A 14,011-nucleotide genomic window follows, 5' to 3' on the forward strand; every position below is an offset into this window, starting at 1 on the left:
AAAAAAAAATACTTATGCTGCTTTCTAGAAGTTGTACTCTCTTGCCTCTCATATTTAGATATACTTCCTTCTAGAACTGATTTTTCTGTATACACATATTGAGAAAGAATTCAAATTTATATGTGTCTATTTTTATGTAAAACTGACCCAGAGCTAATTTTTAAAGATTGTTCTATAATGTTATGTAGTGACATTTTTGTCATAACCTATTTTTATAAATGAGAGTCTGTAACTGCACTCTCTGCTCTTTTTGATTTGATTATTTATCCCAGCAAGAAACATACAGTCTTGATTACTATCAATCTAAGCTAATTTTCTTTATGCAATGGAGTAACAAACACAAGTTTTTAAAATTGTCCTGCAATTTTTTCCATTTGCATTTTTTGTTTAGACTTTTTTCTTTCTAAATAGAGTCTTAGATTTTTCTATGTGCATAATTTTTCACTTATTGTTAGATATGTTCCTAGGTACATTTATGCTGTACAAGTGATATTTTTGCATCAACTTTGTAACTAGCAATTTTTATCAGCATACTTCCTAATTCTAAATGTTTATCTTATTCCTTTGGACATTTTTCTTTGTACATAATTATATTGCTCCAAAGTAATTAGAGTTTTAGCTCTTTACAGCTAATCTATATAACTTTTATTAATTTTTCTTGATTTATTTCATTAGATAGAATTGCCTGTACAAGTCTAAACAGAGAGGTTTTATCAATTATACTAGTCTCTTTTTTTTTTCTTAACAGTTCCTGAAGAAAAGCTTTTGGCACTTCATTTTTAGTACTATGTATAATATGACTTTTGTTGCTGTTGTTTGTATACAGCATCTGTTGTCAGATTAAAGACAGACATTAAGGAATAGATATCCTAACAATACTGACTATTCTGATACAATGACATGATAGATCTAGTCTTTTTTTTTTAAATTATATCTCAACTTAGCAATATTTCAAGTTTTCAGTGTCAAAACTTCCATCATTGCCAGATTTACATCTTGTTTTTGAAGATGGTATTTCATGTTCTTGAAATTATATTTAATGATGTTTTCATTTCAATTTTCATTATTTTATGAGTAGGATATGGAAACACAATAGATTTTGTATATTGAACTGTACACTGAAAACTTGCTAAACTCACAAAACTAGCTGCAGTATAGTTTCAATTGCTATCTACCAGTTTACTAATCTTATATGGTTATGCATAGACTACACATATATATGTACACACGTGAACACACACATATAATACAGATATAGATACAGATATAGATATAATAGTATACATTAGGGGACGTTTTGAAGTTTGTTCTGGGATGCAACTTCTTAAGGCAGAGCCCAAAAAGCCTCTAGTACTAATTTTCCTCATGCTTGAGGCAATGTTCTGAGTTCTCTGTGCTATTCTGTTTGATGTAATTTTCTCACACTGAATGGTAGGAACTTAAACTTTTTCTGGCCCCGTGTGAGTTAAGGGAATTGTTTCCTGTGTCTTTTGGGTGGCAGTTTCCCTGATGTTGGGTAGTTTCTCAAACATTATGCACAATGCAGAAAAGGATGGAGAATCCCTCTTCTCAGCCCTTTCCTCCATCTCTTTCTCCCTTTGTGCTGTTCCCTCCTCAACTCTGGTACTCAGCTAATATTCTCCTGTAATTCTAATATTCTACCAATACTCTAATATTCTCTTCTAGTTGCATCCATCCTGCAGACACTCAGCTCTCTCTCCTCAACCTGGGGAGATAGAATTCCATGGGGGCTGTGCCCCCCCAAAATTCTCCTCAGTACTAGGGCATTGGTGATGTTGACCCATATGTTTCCCTGCACTGTTTCAGATCTGATGTCTGAAAAGCAGTTTCATATATTTTATCCAGTTATTTGTTTTGCAGAAGGGTAAATCCAGTCTCTGTTTCTCCATTTGGTGAGAAGCAGAAGTTCCAAGCACATGAACTATTAAATATAACATTGTAAACATGTGTTATGTATCATGTAGAAGATTTTCTTAAATATTTACAAGTATAATGTGATCTGAAAGGCAACTTTTAATAGCTGACAACAGTCCCTCTTCATGAAAACTTTTCTGATTATTTCTATTTAAGTGTCAATAAGAATACAGTATTTTTCATAAGTTTATTTTGAAAGTATGTATCTCTTTATATTTATATATCTTCTTTCCAAATATATGTTCCATAAACAAATTATAAAATTAAAGGCCATCATCGTTTGGGGAAATGAGCTCTAATGACAGTTTAAAATCAAATTTATTTTTAAAATATTCAAGTATAGGGGCGCCTGGGTGGCTCAGTCTGTTAAGCATCTGACTTTGGCTCAGGTCATGATCTCAGGGTCCTGGGATGGAGCCCCACATCAGGCTCCCAGCTCAGTGGGAAGTCTGCTTAACCCTCTGTCCCTTCCCCTGCTCCTGCTCTCCCTTTCTCTCTCTCAAATAAATAAATAAATAAATAAATAAATAAAATATTAAAAAAAAAGAATATTCAAGTATAATGTTGAGTCCAAAAAATTAGTGATTCCATAAGACATTAGAAAGATGATCAATATGTTAAATTTGTCCAAATAAACTAATTAAAATTTATTGAGTTATTACTACCCTTGTATCAAGAGTAATGATAATTAACAAATCACTTTTTAATGGAAACCTATGAGGTAAGTTTGATAATTATACATATTTTATATAAAACATAAATTATATTAAAGAAGTTAAATGATCCATCTTTATTTGAACACAGACCATCTAACATCAGCATTTGTGCTGTGTTTTGTTTTTACTTTCATAGTGTGCTGACTTCTTGGACCCTAAACTCAGTGTATTCATTAATACATTGAACTTAAATCGCTGCTTTATGTTTTTGTATTTTGATGTTTGATCTGATGTTTGAGTGATGACATTTAGACACCTTTCTATGTCTGTCATCTCAATACAATATCTAATTTTTATTAAAGATTTTATTTATTTATTTGACACAGAGAGAGAGACAGCCAGTGAGAGAGGGAACACAAGCAGGGGGAGTGGGAGAGCAAGAACCAGGCTCCCAGCAGAGGAGCCCGATGCGGGGCTCGATCTCAGGGCTCTGGGATCATGTCCTGAGCCAAAGGCAGATGCTTAACGACTGAGCCACCCAGGCGCTCCTCCAATATCTAATTTAGAAAAATTTATGTTCAAGTATCTTGACCTTTTTTTGGTAAGTAGTTTTTGTCATTAAATCATTAACTTTAGTATTTATAGAACATAGATACAAATACATATATATATTTCAAATACTTCCTCTGAAATTTACCTTTTCATTTCCTTAATGGTAACTTCTTAAAAAGTTTTTATTTAAATTCCAAGTTAGTTGACATACAGTGTGATATTAGTTTCAGGTGTACAATATAGTGATTCAACACTTCCATACAACACCCAGTGCTCATCCCAACACGTGCCGTCCTTAATCCCTGTCACCTACTTCACCCATTTCCCAACCCACCTCCCTGTGGTTCTCTGTAGTTCAGAGTCTGTTTCTTGCCTTACCTCTCTCTTTTTTCCACTTTACTCATGTGCTTCATTTCTTAATTTCCATATATGAATGAAATCACATAGTATTAGTCTCTCCCTGACTGATTTATTTCATAATACTCTCTAGCTCCATCCATGTTGCAAATGGCAAGACTTCATTAGTAATATTCCACTGTATACATATATGTATACACATATATACATAGACATATATATATATGCATCTTCTTTATCCATTCATCAGTCAATGGACACTTGGACTGCTTCTATAATGTGGCTATTGTGAATAATGCCTCTATAAACAGGTGGATGTATCCCTTTGAATTAGTAGTTGTGTATCCTTTAGGTAAATACCTCGTAGTGTAATTACTGGATCATAGAGAGTTTTATTTTTCACTCTTTGAGGAAACTCCATACTGTTTTCCAGGGTGTCTGCAACCAGTTTACATTCCCACCAACAGTGTAAGAGGGTTCTGCTTTCTCCATATCCTCATCAACACTGGTTGTTTCTTGTGTTGCTGATTTTAGCCATTCTAAGGTATGAGGTGATATCTCATTGGTCTTGATTTGTATTTCCCTGATAATCGGTGATATTGAGCGTCTTTTCATGCGTCTGGTGGTCAGGAGTATGACTTCTTTGAAAAAATGTCTTTTCATGTCTTCCACTCATTTTTATTTTTTTTAAATTTTATTTACTTACTTTTAAATATTTTATTTATTTATTTGACAGAAAGAGAGACAGCCAGCAAGAGAGGGAACACAAGCAGGGGGAGTGGGAGAGGAAGAAGCTGGCTCCCAATGGAGCATGGAGCATGGAGCCTGATGTGGGCCTTGATCCCAGGATCCTGTGATCACGTCCTGAGCCAAAGGCAGATGCTTAACAACTGAGCCACCCAAGCGCCCCTTCCGCTCATTTTTAAACTGGATTATTCATTTTGGAAATGTTGAGTTTGATAAGTTCTTTAGAGATTTTGGATACCAACCCTTTATCAGATATGTCATTTGCAAATATCTTCTCCCATTTCATAGGTTGACTTTTAGTTTTGTTGGTTGTTTCCTTTGCTGTGCAGAAGCTTTTTCTTTTGATGAAGTCCTAATAGTTTATTTTTGCTTTTGTTTCCTTTACCACCAAAGATGTATCTAGAAGGAAGCTGCTATAGCCAATGTCAAAGAGGTTACTGCCTGTGTTCTCCTTTAGGATTTGATGGTTTCAGGTCTCCCATTTAGGTCTTTCATCCATTTTGAATTTATTTTTGTGTACGGTGTAAGATAGTGGCCCAGTTTCATTCTTTTGCAAGTCACTATCCAGTCTTCGCAACACCAATTGTTGAAAAGACTGTCTTTTTCCCACTGGATATTCTTTTATCCTTTGTTGAAGATAATTGACCATTTGGTTGAGGGTTCATTTCTGGGTTTTCCATTCTGTTCCATAGATCTATGTGTCTGTTTTAGTGCCAGTACCATACTGTTTGATCATTATAGCTTTGTAATGTAACTTGAAGTCTGGAATTGTGATGCCTCCAGCTTTACTTTTCCTTTTCAAGGTTGCTTTGGCTATTTGGGGGCTTTTGTGGTTCCGTAGAAATTTTAGGATTGTTTTCTCTACATCTGTGAAAATGCTACTGGTATTTTGATAGGGAATGCATTAAATGTGTAGATTGGTTTGGGTAGCATAGATATTTTAACAATATTTGTTCATCCAATCCATGAACAAGTAATACCTTTCCATGAGTTTGTGACATCTTCAATTTCTTTCATCAGTGTTTTATAGTTTTCAGAGTACTGGTGTTTCACTTCTTTGGTCATGTTTTATTCCTAGGTTTCCTATTGTTTTGATGCAATTATAAATGGGATTGAGTCCTTAATTTCTCTCTCTTCTGCTTCATTATTGGTGTATAGAAATGCAACAGATTGTTGTACCTTGATTTTGTATCCTGAGATTTTACTGTATTTGTGTATCAGTTCTAGCAATATTTTTGTGCAGTCTTTACTTTTCGATATAGAGTATCATGTCATCTGCAAATATGAAAGTTTACTTCTTCCTTGCTGATTTGGATGCCTTTTATTTCTTTTTGTTGTCTGATTGCTGTGGCTAGTATTTCTAGTACTATGTTAAGTAACAGTGGTGAGAGTGGACATTTTTGTCTTGTTCCTGACCATAGAGGAAAAACTTTCAGTTGTTTTTTTTTTCCCCATTGAGAATGATTTTAGCTGTGAGTTTTTCATATGTGGCTTTTATTATATTGAGGTATGTTCCCTTTAAATTTACTTTGTTGAGGGTTTTTATCATGAATGGATGTTATACTTTGTCAAATGCTTTTTTCTATATCTACTGAAAAGATTATATGGTTCTTATCCATTCTTTCATTAAAGTGGTGTATTTCATTGATTGATTTGTGAATACTGAATCACTCCTGCAGCCCAGGAATAAATCCCACTTAATCATGGTGAATGATTTTTTTTAAGGTATTTGTTGGATTTGGTTTGCTAGTATTTTGTTGAGAATTTTTGTATTCATGTTAATCAGCAATTATTTCTTATCTAATCTTTATTATTTTCTTCCTTCTGAGGCTTTAGGTTTCATCTTTTTTTTTTCTAGTTCCTTCAGGTGTATGGTTAGGTAGTTGATTTGAGATTTTTCTTGCTTCTCGAGGTGGGCCTGTATTGCTATATACTTCTCTGTTAGGACTCCTTTTGCTGCATCCCAAAGGTTTTAGATCATTGTGTTTTCATTTTCATTTGTTTCCATGTATGTTTTTTTTTTTAATTTCTTCTTTTAATTTCCTGGTTGACCCATTCATTCTTCAGTAGCCTGTTCTTTATCCTCCATGTATTGGTAGTCTTTCCAAATTTTTCTTGTGGTTTTTCTTCTAGTTTCATAGTGTTGTGGCCAGAAAAGGTGCACAGTATGATTTCAAAATTTTTATATTTGTTGAGGCCTTATTTGTGACCTAATATGTGATCTATTCTGGAGAAGTCCCATGTCACTTGAAAAGAATGTGTATTCTGATGTTTTAGGATGGAATACATCTGTTAAGTCCATATGGTCCAGTGTGTCATTCAAAAATCATTGTTTCCTTGTTTATTTCCTGTTTAGATGATCAATCCATTGATGTAAGTGGGATGTTAAAGTTCCCTACTAGTATTGTATTATTAGCAGTGAATTCCTTTATGTTTATTATTAATTGTTTTATATATTTTGATGCTCCCATGTTGGGTGCATAAACATTTACAATGGTTAGATTTGTTGTGTTGTCCTCTTTATTATGTTACAGTGCCCCCCCTTTTTAATCTGTTACAGTGTTTGTTTTTATGTCTAGTTTGTCTGATGTAAGTATTGCTACTCTGGCATTCTTTTGACCTCCATTTGCATGAGAAATATTACTCCATTCTCTCACTTTCAATCTGCAGGTGTCCATAGGTCTGAAATGCATCTCTTGTCAGTAACATATAGACGGGTCTTGTTTGTTTGTTTGAATCCATTCTGACACCCTATGTCTTCCAATTGGAGTGTTTAGTCCATTTACATTCAGAGTAATTATTGACAGGTATGTATTTATTGATATTTATTACTTGTTAAGTCATTGCTTATGAAGATTTTCTCTGAACCTTTCTTGTCTTTGTCACTTTTGGTCTCTCCTTTCCACTCAAAGAGTCCACTTAATATTTCTTGCAGAGGCTCTTTAGTGGTCATGAGCTCCTTTAGTTTTAGTTTGTCCAGTAAAGTCTTTATCTCTCCTTCTATTCTGAATGATAGCCTTGCTGGATAGAGTATTCTTGGCTGCAGATTTTTTCCATTCAGCACATTGAATAAATATATTGCACCACTTTCTTCTGGCCTGCAGAGTTTCTGTGGCGGGATCTCCACTAGAATTTTGGGTCTCCCTTTGCAAGTTAAGGATTTTTTTGTCCTGCTGCTTTGAAGATTTTTTTTTTCTTTATCAGTGTATTTTGCAAATTTAATTATAATATACCTTGGTGTCGGCCTGTTTTTGCCAATTTTGATGGGAGTTCTCTGTGCCTCCTGGATCTGGATGTCTTTTCCTTCTCCACATTAGGGGAGTTTCAGCCATAATTTCCTCAAACAATATTTTTGCCCCTTTCTTCTCTCTTCTTCTTTAGGATGCCTATAATATGAATGTTAACACATTTGATGGAGTTACTGAGTTCTCTAAGTCCATTCTTGTGTTCCATAAATCTTTCTTGCTTTTGTTCAGCTTCGTTTTCCCCCATTATTTTGCTTTCCATGTCACTAATTCATTACTCTGCTTCTTCTAGCCTGCTGTTCATTGCATCAAGCCTGTTATGAATCTCATTTATTGTATTCTTTACCTCTGATTGATTCTTTTTTAACAATTTTATCTGTGTGGTAAGGGTCTCACTGATATCTTTTTTTTTTTAAGCCCAGTGAATACCCTTATGATTTTTGCTTTAAATTCTCCATCAGGCATATTACTTATATCTGTTTTGCTCAGATATCTGGCCATAGCCTTATCTTGTTTTTTTTTGTTTGGGATTTTTTTTTTTTTTGAGTCTCAGCCTTCTTTGTGTCAGAAAAGCCAGTTATACCTCCTACTTCTGAAAGTAACGTCTTTATGAAGAAGAGGTCATGTAGTTTCCTGGTATCCAGGGCCTGGTACTTCAGAGAGTTTCTCCAGTGTGTGCTACATGTGCTCTGCTGTTGTTTTTTGCCTGTTGTATCCCTGAGGTCAGTCATCCGCAGAGGTCCCCTTGCCTACTGTGGGCAGTATTTGGTCCCTAAACTGACTGTGGTGAGTTTTAATTGGGTGTGCTCTTGTCTCCTTGTGAAATGAGACCTGACACCAACTCCACCATAATTGAAGCCCTGCAAAAATTTTTGGCAGGAAATGTGGTGTGTGCAGGGGTTTGTGCTGGTCTTCTGGCAGAGGCGCCCACCATGCTGAGAACAAGGCAAGTTTGACTGACAGGGACAGTCCTGCCAGAGCAGAGAGGTGGGTCTTGGTGTAAGCAAGTTAGGTACCCAGTGTCCTTAAAGGTAAATTTTTTTTTTTTTAAAGAGTTTATTTATTTAGTTGACAGAGACAGCCAGCGAGAGAGGGAACACAAGCAGGGGGAGTGGGAGAGGAAGAAGCAGGCTCATAGCAGAGGAGCCTGATGTGGGGCTCGATCCCATAACGCCGGGATCATGTCCTGAGCGAAGGCAGATGCTTAAGCGCTGTGCCACCCAGGCGCCCCAAAGGTAAATTTTGATAAGCTGGAAGTTTTAGTTTATATGAAGTCTAAATTATCAATTTTTCTCTTTAGTGTTTTTTTGCGTTCTAAGAAATATTTCCTGACCCTTGACACAAGGCACATACTCTTTGTTTCCCTCAAACTTCGTAGTTTTAGTTTTGCATTTTGCTCTATGAACCATCTTAAATGAATCTTTTTCATTGTTTGAAGGTAGGTGTCGATGTTCATTTATTTCCATATAAACATCCAGATGTTCTAGTGCTTTTATTTCTCCTATTCAATGCTTCAGTACAGTTGTTAATCCAAAAACCAAATAAATGATTCTTTTTGTCCTTATGCCAATACCACATATTAATTGTTTTTCCTTTATAATATCTTAATATCAGGTGTTGTTATTTTTACAAATACGTACATTTTTTATATCCTAGGTTTTAAGTATTTCATATGAATTTTACATCAGTTTGCCAATTTGTACAAAAGAAATATCCTTCTGGGATTTTGAATGGGACTGTATCAGATCTACTGATTAATTTGCAGGGAACATCTTAATACATGAGATTCTTGCAAAAATGAACATGGTATATCTCCATTTGGGGTGTTTATTTAGGTTCTTTGGGATGCTTTGTAATATTCAATATAGTAGCTTTCACATTTCATTACATTACATTAATTCCTAGGTATTTAGTGCTTGTCAATATTACTGTAAACTGTACTTATACCTAATTTCATGTTCCAATTTGTATGTTACTAGTATGCACATATACAATTTATTTTTGTGTATTAGCCTTGTTTTCTATGACTTTGTTAGATTTGTGTGCTAGTTCTATGACTGTTTTTATATTCCTTTGCATTTTCCAAATAAAGCATCATGATATCTGTGAATAAAGATCACTTACCTCGGTTTTCAAACTTTTATTTCTTATCTTTTTCTTTTTTTTAAGATTTTATTTTATTTATATGACAGAGAGAGAGAGAGAGAGAGCCAGAGAGCACAAGTGGGAGGGAGGGGGACAGCATAGGGAGTGGGAGAAGCAGGCTCCCCACCGAGCAGGGAGCCTGATAATGGGCTCTATCCCAGGACCCTGGGATCATGTCCTAAGCTGAAGGCAGACGCTTAACTGACTGAGCCACCCAGGTGCTCCCTTAAATATTTCCTTTGGATCATTTTACTGGCTAGGATCATCAGTAATATAGTAATCGGTGGTGGTAAGAGTGGGTATCCTTCCTTTTTGCCCTAATTTTTGGGGAAAATGCTCAGTATTTCATTTTTAAGTTTAATAGTATCTGTTTTACTTGAATGCCATTTTCTGGATCAAATTTCCTTCTATTAAGACTTTGCTGAGAATTTCACCATAAATGATTGTTAAATGCCTTCATATGTTTTATTACATCTATTTAAATGATCAGATAAACATATTTTAACTCTTTTAATAATGGTGAATTACATGTATTGATTTCTGAATATTAAATCATCCTTTCATTCTTTGGATAAATTCCACATAGTTATCATAAATTATATTTTATTACATAATATTAGATATAATTTGTTAATATTTCTTGAGAATCATTTCATCTATTTTTTATGAGGGTTGTTGTTCTGTAATCTTTTTATGTCATAATGCCCCATCGATCCTCAGCCTATTGGCTAAGATTAAGGGTAGTATTTGTTCTTATCGGTTTAATAATGCCCTTATCAATTTTTGATTACAGGATTATTTTGATTTAATTGGACTAGTTGAATATGTTCCCTTTTATTTTTTGAAAAAAACTACTGAAAATTGGTTTTATTTCTTCTTTGAGTATATTGCAGAATTCACCAGTAACTACCTTTCTACCTGGAGTGTTCGTTGTGAGAAGTTTTAAATGATGAATTTAACTGTTTTGTTTGATACAAGGTTATTCAGATTTCCTCATTTGTTCTGTGCCAGTAGTTGCAATTCTTGATATCATAGAATTTGTCTATATGCTTGAAGTTGTCAAATTTATTGGGCTAGGGTAGTTCAAATTATCTTGCTATAGGTTTATAAATTTTGCTGATCTTGTCAAAGAAGTATCATTTGACCTAATTCACTTTTCCAATTTTTTTCTTTTTTTAATTTTTTCTTGGGCATTATTGAAAAATTATGATTTCCCCTACTTATTTAGCCTTTTGAGATGAAAGCATAAATTGACTTAATGTGACTTTCTCATGATTACTGTTTTCATGAAATATTCTATCCTTTTATTTTAAAACTGTGTTTTTGTTTCCAAAACACCATTTGCAATTAGCATATAACTAATAAATGTAATTTTATCTAGTCTGAAAAAAATTCTGCTAAATTGACAATGTCTCATTACACTTAATGAAATAACAGGGTTATTTCAATAGGGTTGGGTTCAATTTTTTTTCATCGTGGTGTCTGTTTCTATTTTACTGATCTGTTCACTTTTTTTTTGTTGTTGTTCTTCCTTTTCTGTCCTAATTTGGATTATCCAAGTACATTTTAGAATTTTATTTTATTTTATTTTTGAGATATGCATCTATTTTTATTTTAGTGGCTGATCTAGGGATTAAAATACATCCTTACCTATCATAATCCATTTAAATTGATATTTTACCACTGCATATATGAAGAAACTTAAAATACATATATGTAATAATACTTATATATTATATAATACTTACACAGAAATATTCTTTTTCTTTCTCTTTTAGTACTGTAAAGATGAAGTTATCGTTTTCCAGATCCTATTCTTTCTAATTAGAAGTAAGCTGTAAATATTTCTGTTGTTCTCCTTACCAAGATGAGCATTTATATCTTTGAATTTCTGAAATTTGCTTATGATGAGCCACATTTCATTTCCTTTGCACACATCCTGCTTGGGTTTCACTAAGATTCTAGGGCTTTTGGGTTTCTGTTATTTATCTAGATTTGGACAAGTTTTAGTTGCATGTGTATATATGTTTTCTTGTCTGTAGGTTAACTTTTCAAGTTTCCCATTCTCTGCTGATATTTATATGCATGCATTTCATATCTTTTAATTCTTTACCATATTTACAGTAACTTTTAAATATTTTGTTTCTAATTCCAATATCTGGGTTATCTGTTCTGCTTCGTTCGATTTTTTTTTTGTTCTATTGCTTCTGTTTTACATTTTCCTGCTTCTTTACATGTATAGTATTTTTTTTATTGTATGATACTATTTAGAGACTATGGATTATTTTGTCTCTTTTTAAAGAGTTTTGAGTTTTGTTCAGTCAGTTAAATTATTGGCAGATCACCTTGTTTCTATGAATGCTTTAATTTAGGCTGAGTTGAGGTCACTTCATAAGTCATAGACTTTCTGCAGTCTCAACTTGTGTGCAAACTGAATATCCAGGGTGTTCACCAAGATCTCTCTACTCTAGATCAATCAAGACTTCAACATTTCTGGGGCGCCTGGGTAGTGCAGTTGTTAAGCATCTGCCTTCAGCTCAGGGCTGGTCCCGGTGTTACGGGATCGAGTCCCACATCGGGCTCCTCCGCTGGGAGTCTGCTTCTTCCTCTCCCACTCCCCTGCTGTGTTCCCTCTCTTGCTGGCTGTCTCTCTGTCACATAAATAAATAAAATCTTAAAAAGAAAAAAGACTTCAACATTTCTGTACTCCGTGATCTTGAAGTCTTTGTTCACCAATCAGATCCAGATTCCACAGCAGCTGTTCTGTGTTAGGACTTAGGCTTACCTAGAGCATACGCCGTTCAAGATTCTTCAGTGACTAAGATTGCTAGTACTTCCTGGCAACCATCTCTCTTCCATTTCTCCATTCTTCAAATTTCAGTCATCTGTGCCATTCTAACATTCAATCTTTTTTCCTCTACCCAGTGAGACTGTCACTTTTTGTTTTGGCTTTATTTACCCACAAAGTTTTAGATATTTTCTCAAGCTAGAGGCTATGGTAATTTAAATGATTGCCTATACTTCCTTGTTCTCAAAGATCTTATCTCTGTGCTAAAAACACTTCTTTCATATCTTTTTTCCCCCCAAATTTTCATTTCTTTATTGCAGGAAAAAAGTCCAATTCCAAATTTTCCAGAATAGCTGGGAGCAAAATTTTCATGATAATTTTCTTTTAAATAACTTAAAATCTGCAAGAAGCAGATTTCTTCTGAGGAAGTGTATTAATCATTTCTGTTTGACAGCATCACACCACTCTAAAATATTATATATTAAAAAAATAAGAGTAGATCTAGTTTTTTAACTGTGTGAAAAAATATAATCTACATTTATCTCTGTATACATTTTTTCAAGATCAACAACATAAGTTCATCATCTCTTAATTCTACAAAATAATAATTAATGCATGCAAGACTCCACCCTTATTTCCTTTCTTCTCTTATCTCCAGATACTCATATATTTAATATAGTTCCTTGCATATGTATATATCCTTGAAGGGCACAAAATATTACTTAAAATATTAAAGACCTGTTATGAATGCTTCTAATAGTCACCTTTATAATCCAAACTCATAATTACATTAAGATACTCTGACAAGCATTAATATCCTTTTCCTGTTTAGAGTTTTCATATGACAAATTATTTCTGACAATAGAAAAATATATATTTATATTAGCTGTCATAATTTTGTTTATATTTGCAATATTAATACCAGAATGTATGAATTGCTTTAAATGCGTTAAGTTAAGCAATTTGGTTTTTCCACATAGAAACTTGATGGTAGAGGGGCATCTGAGTGGTACAGTAGTTAAGCATCTGCCTTCGGCTCAGGGCGTGATCCCAGCGTTCTGGGATCCAGCCCTACATCAGGCCCCTCTGCTAGGAGCCTGCTTCTTCCTCTCCCACTCCCCTGCTTGTGTTCCCTCTCTCGCTGGCTGTCTCTGTCAAATAAATAAATAAAATCTTTAAAAAAAAAAGAAACTTGATGGTAGAGGTGCCTGGGTGCCTCAGTTGTTAAGCATCTGCCTTCAGCTCAGGTCATCATCCCAGAGTTCTGCGATCCAGCCCTGCATCAGGCTCCCTGCTCAGAGAGAAGCCTGCTTCTCCCTCTCCCACTCCCCCTGCTTGTGCTCCCTCTCTCTCTGCCTCTCTGTGCGAAATAAATAAATAAATAAATAAACAAATCTTAAAAAAAAAGAGAGGGAAACTTGATGGTGAAGTCAGAATACAAATCTTATTTTAATTATATAGAAACATAATGGATTTAATTTTTTTCACTGAGATTTTTGAGAAGGAATTGATATTTTCAAAAGATAAATTCAAAATTGATATTTTCTTGCATTTTACTTGGAAATTTGGATTATAAGTTTAAGTCC

General features: G+C 34.2%; 1 pseudogene; it reads left to right on the forward strand.

Moving 5' to 3' along the window:
* Window positions 1-10,345: 10,345 nt before the first annotated feature.
* On the forward strand, window positions 10,346-10,457 carry LOC117801708 (annotated as a pseudogene).
* The last annotated feature ends 3,554 nt before the right edge of the window (window positions 10,458-14,011 follow it).

This window comes from Ailuropoda melanoleuca, chromosome 3, assembly GCF_002007445.2.
Source record: "Ailuropoda melanoleuca isolate Jingjing chromosome 3, ASM200744v2, whole genome shotgun sequence".
Taxonomy (NCBI): domain Eukaryota; kingdom Metazoa; phylum Chordata; class Mammalia; order Carnivora; family Ursidae; genus Ailuropoda; species Ailuropoda melanoleuca.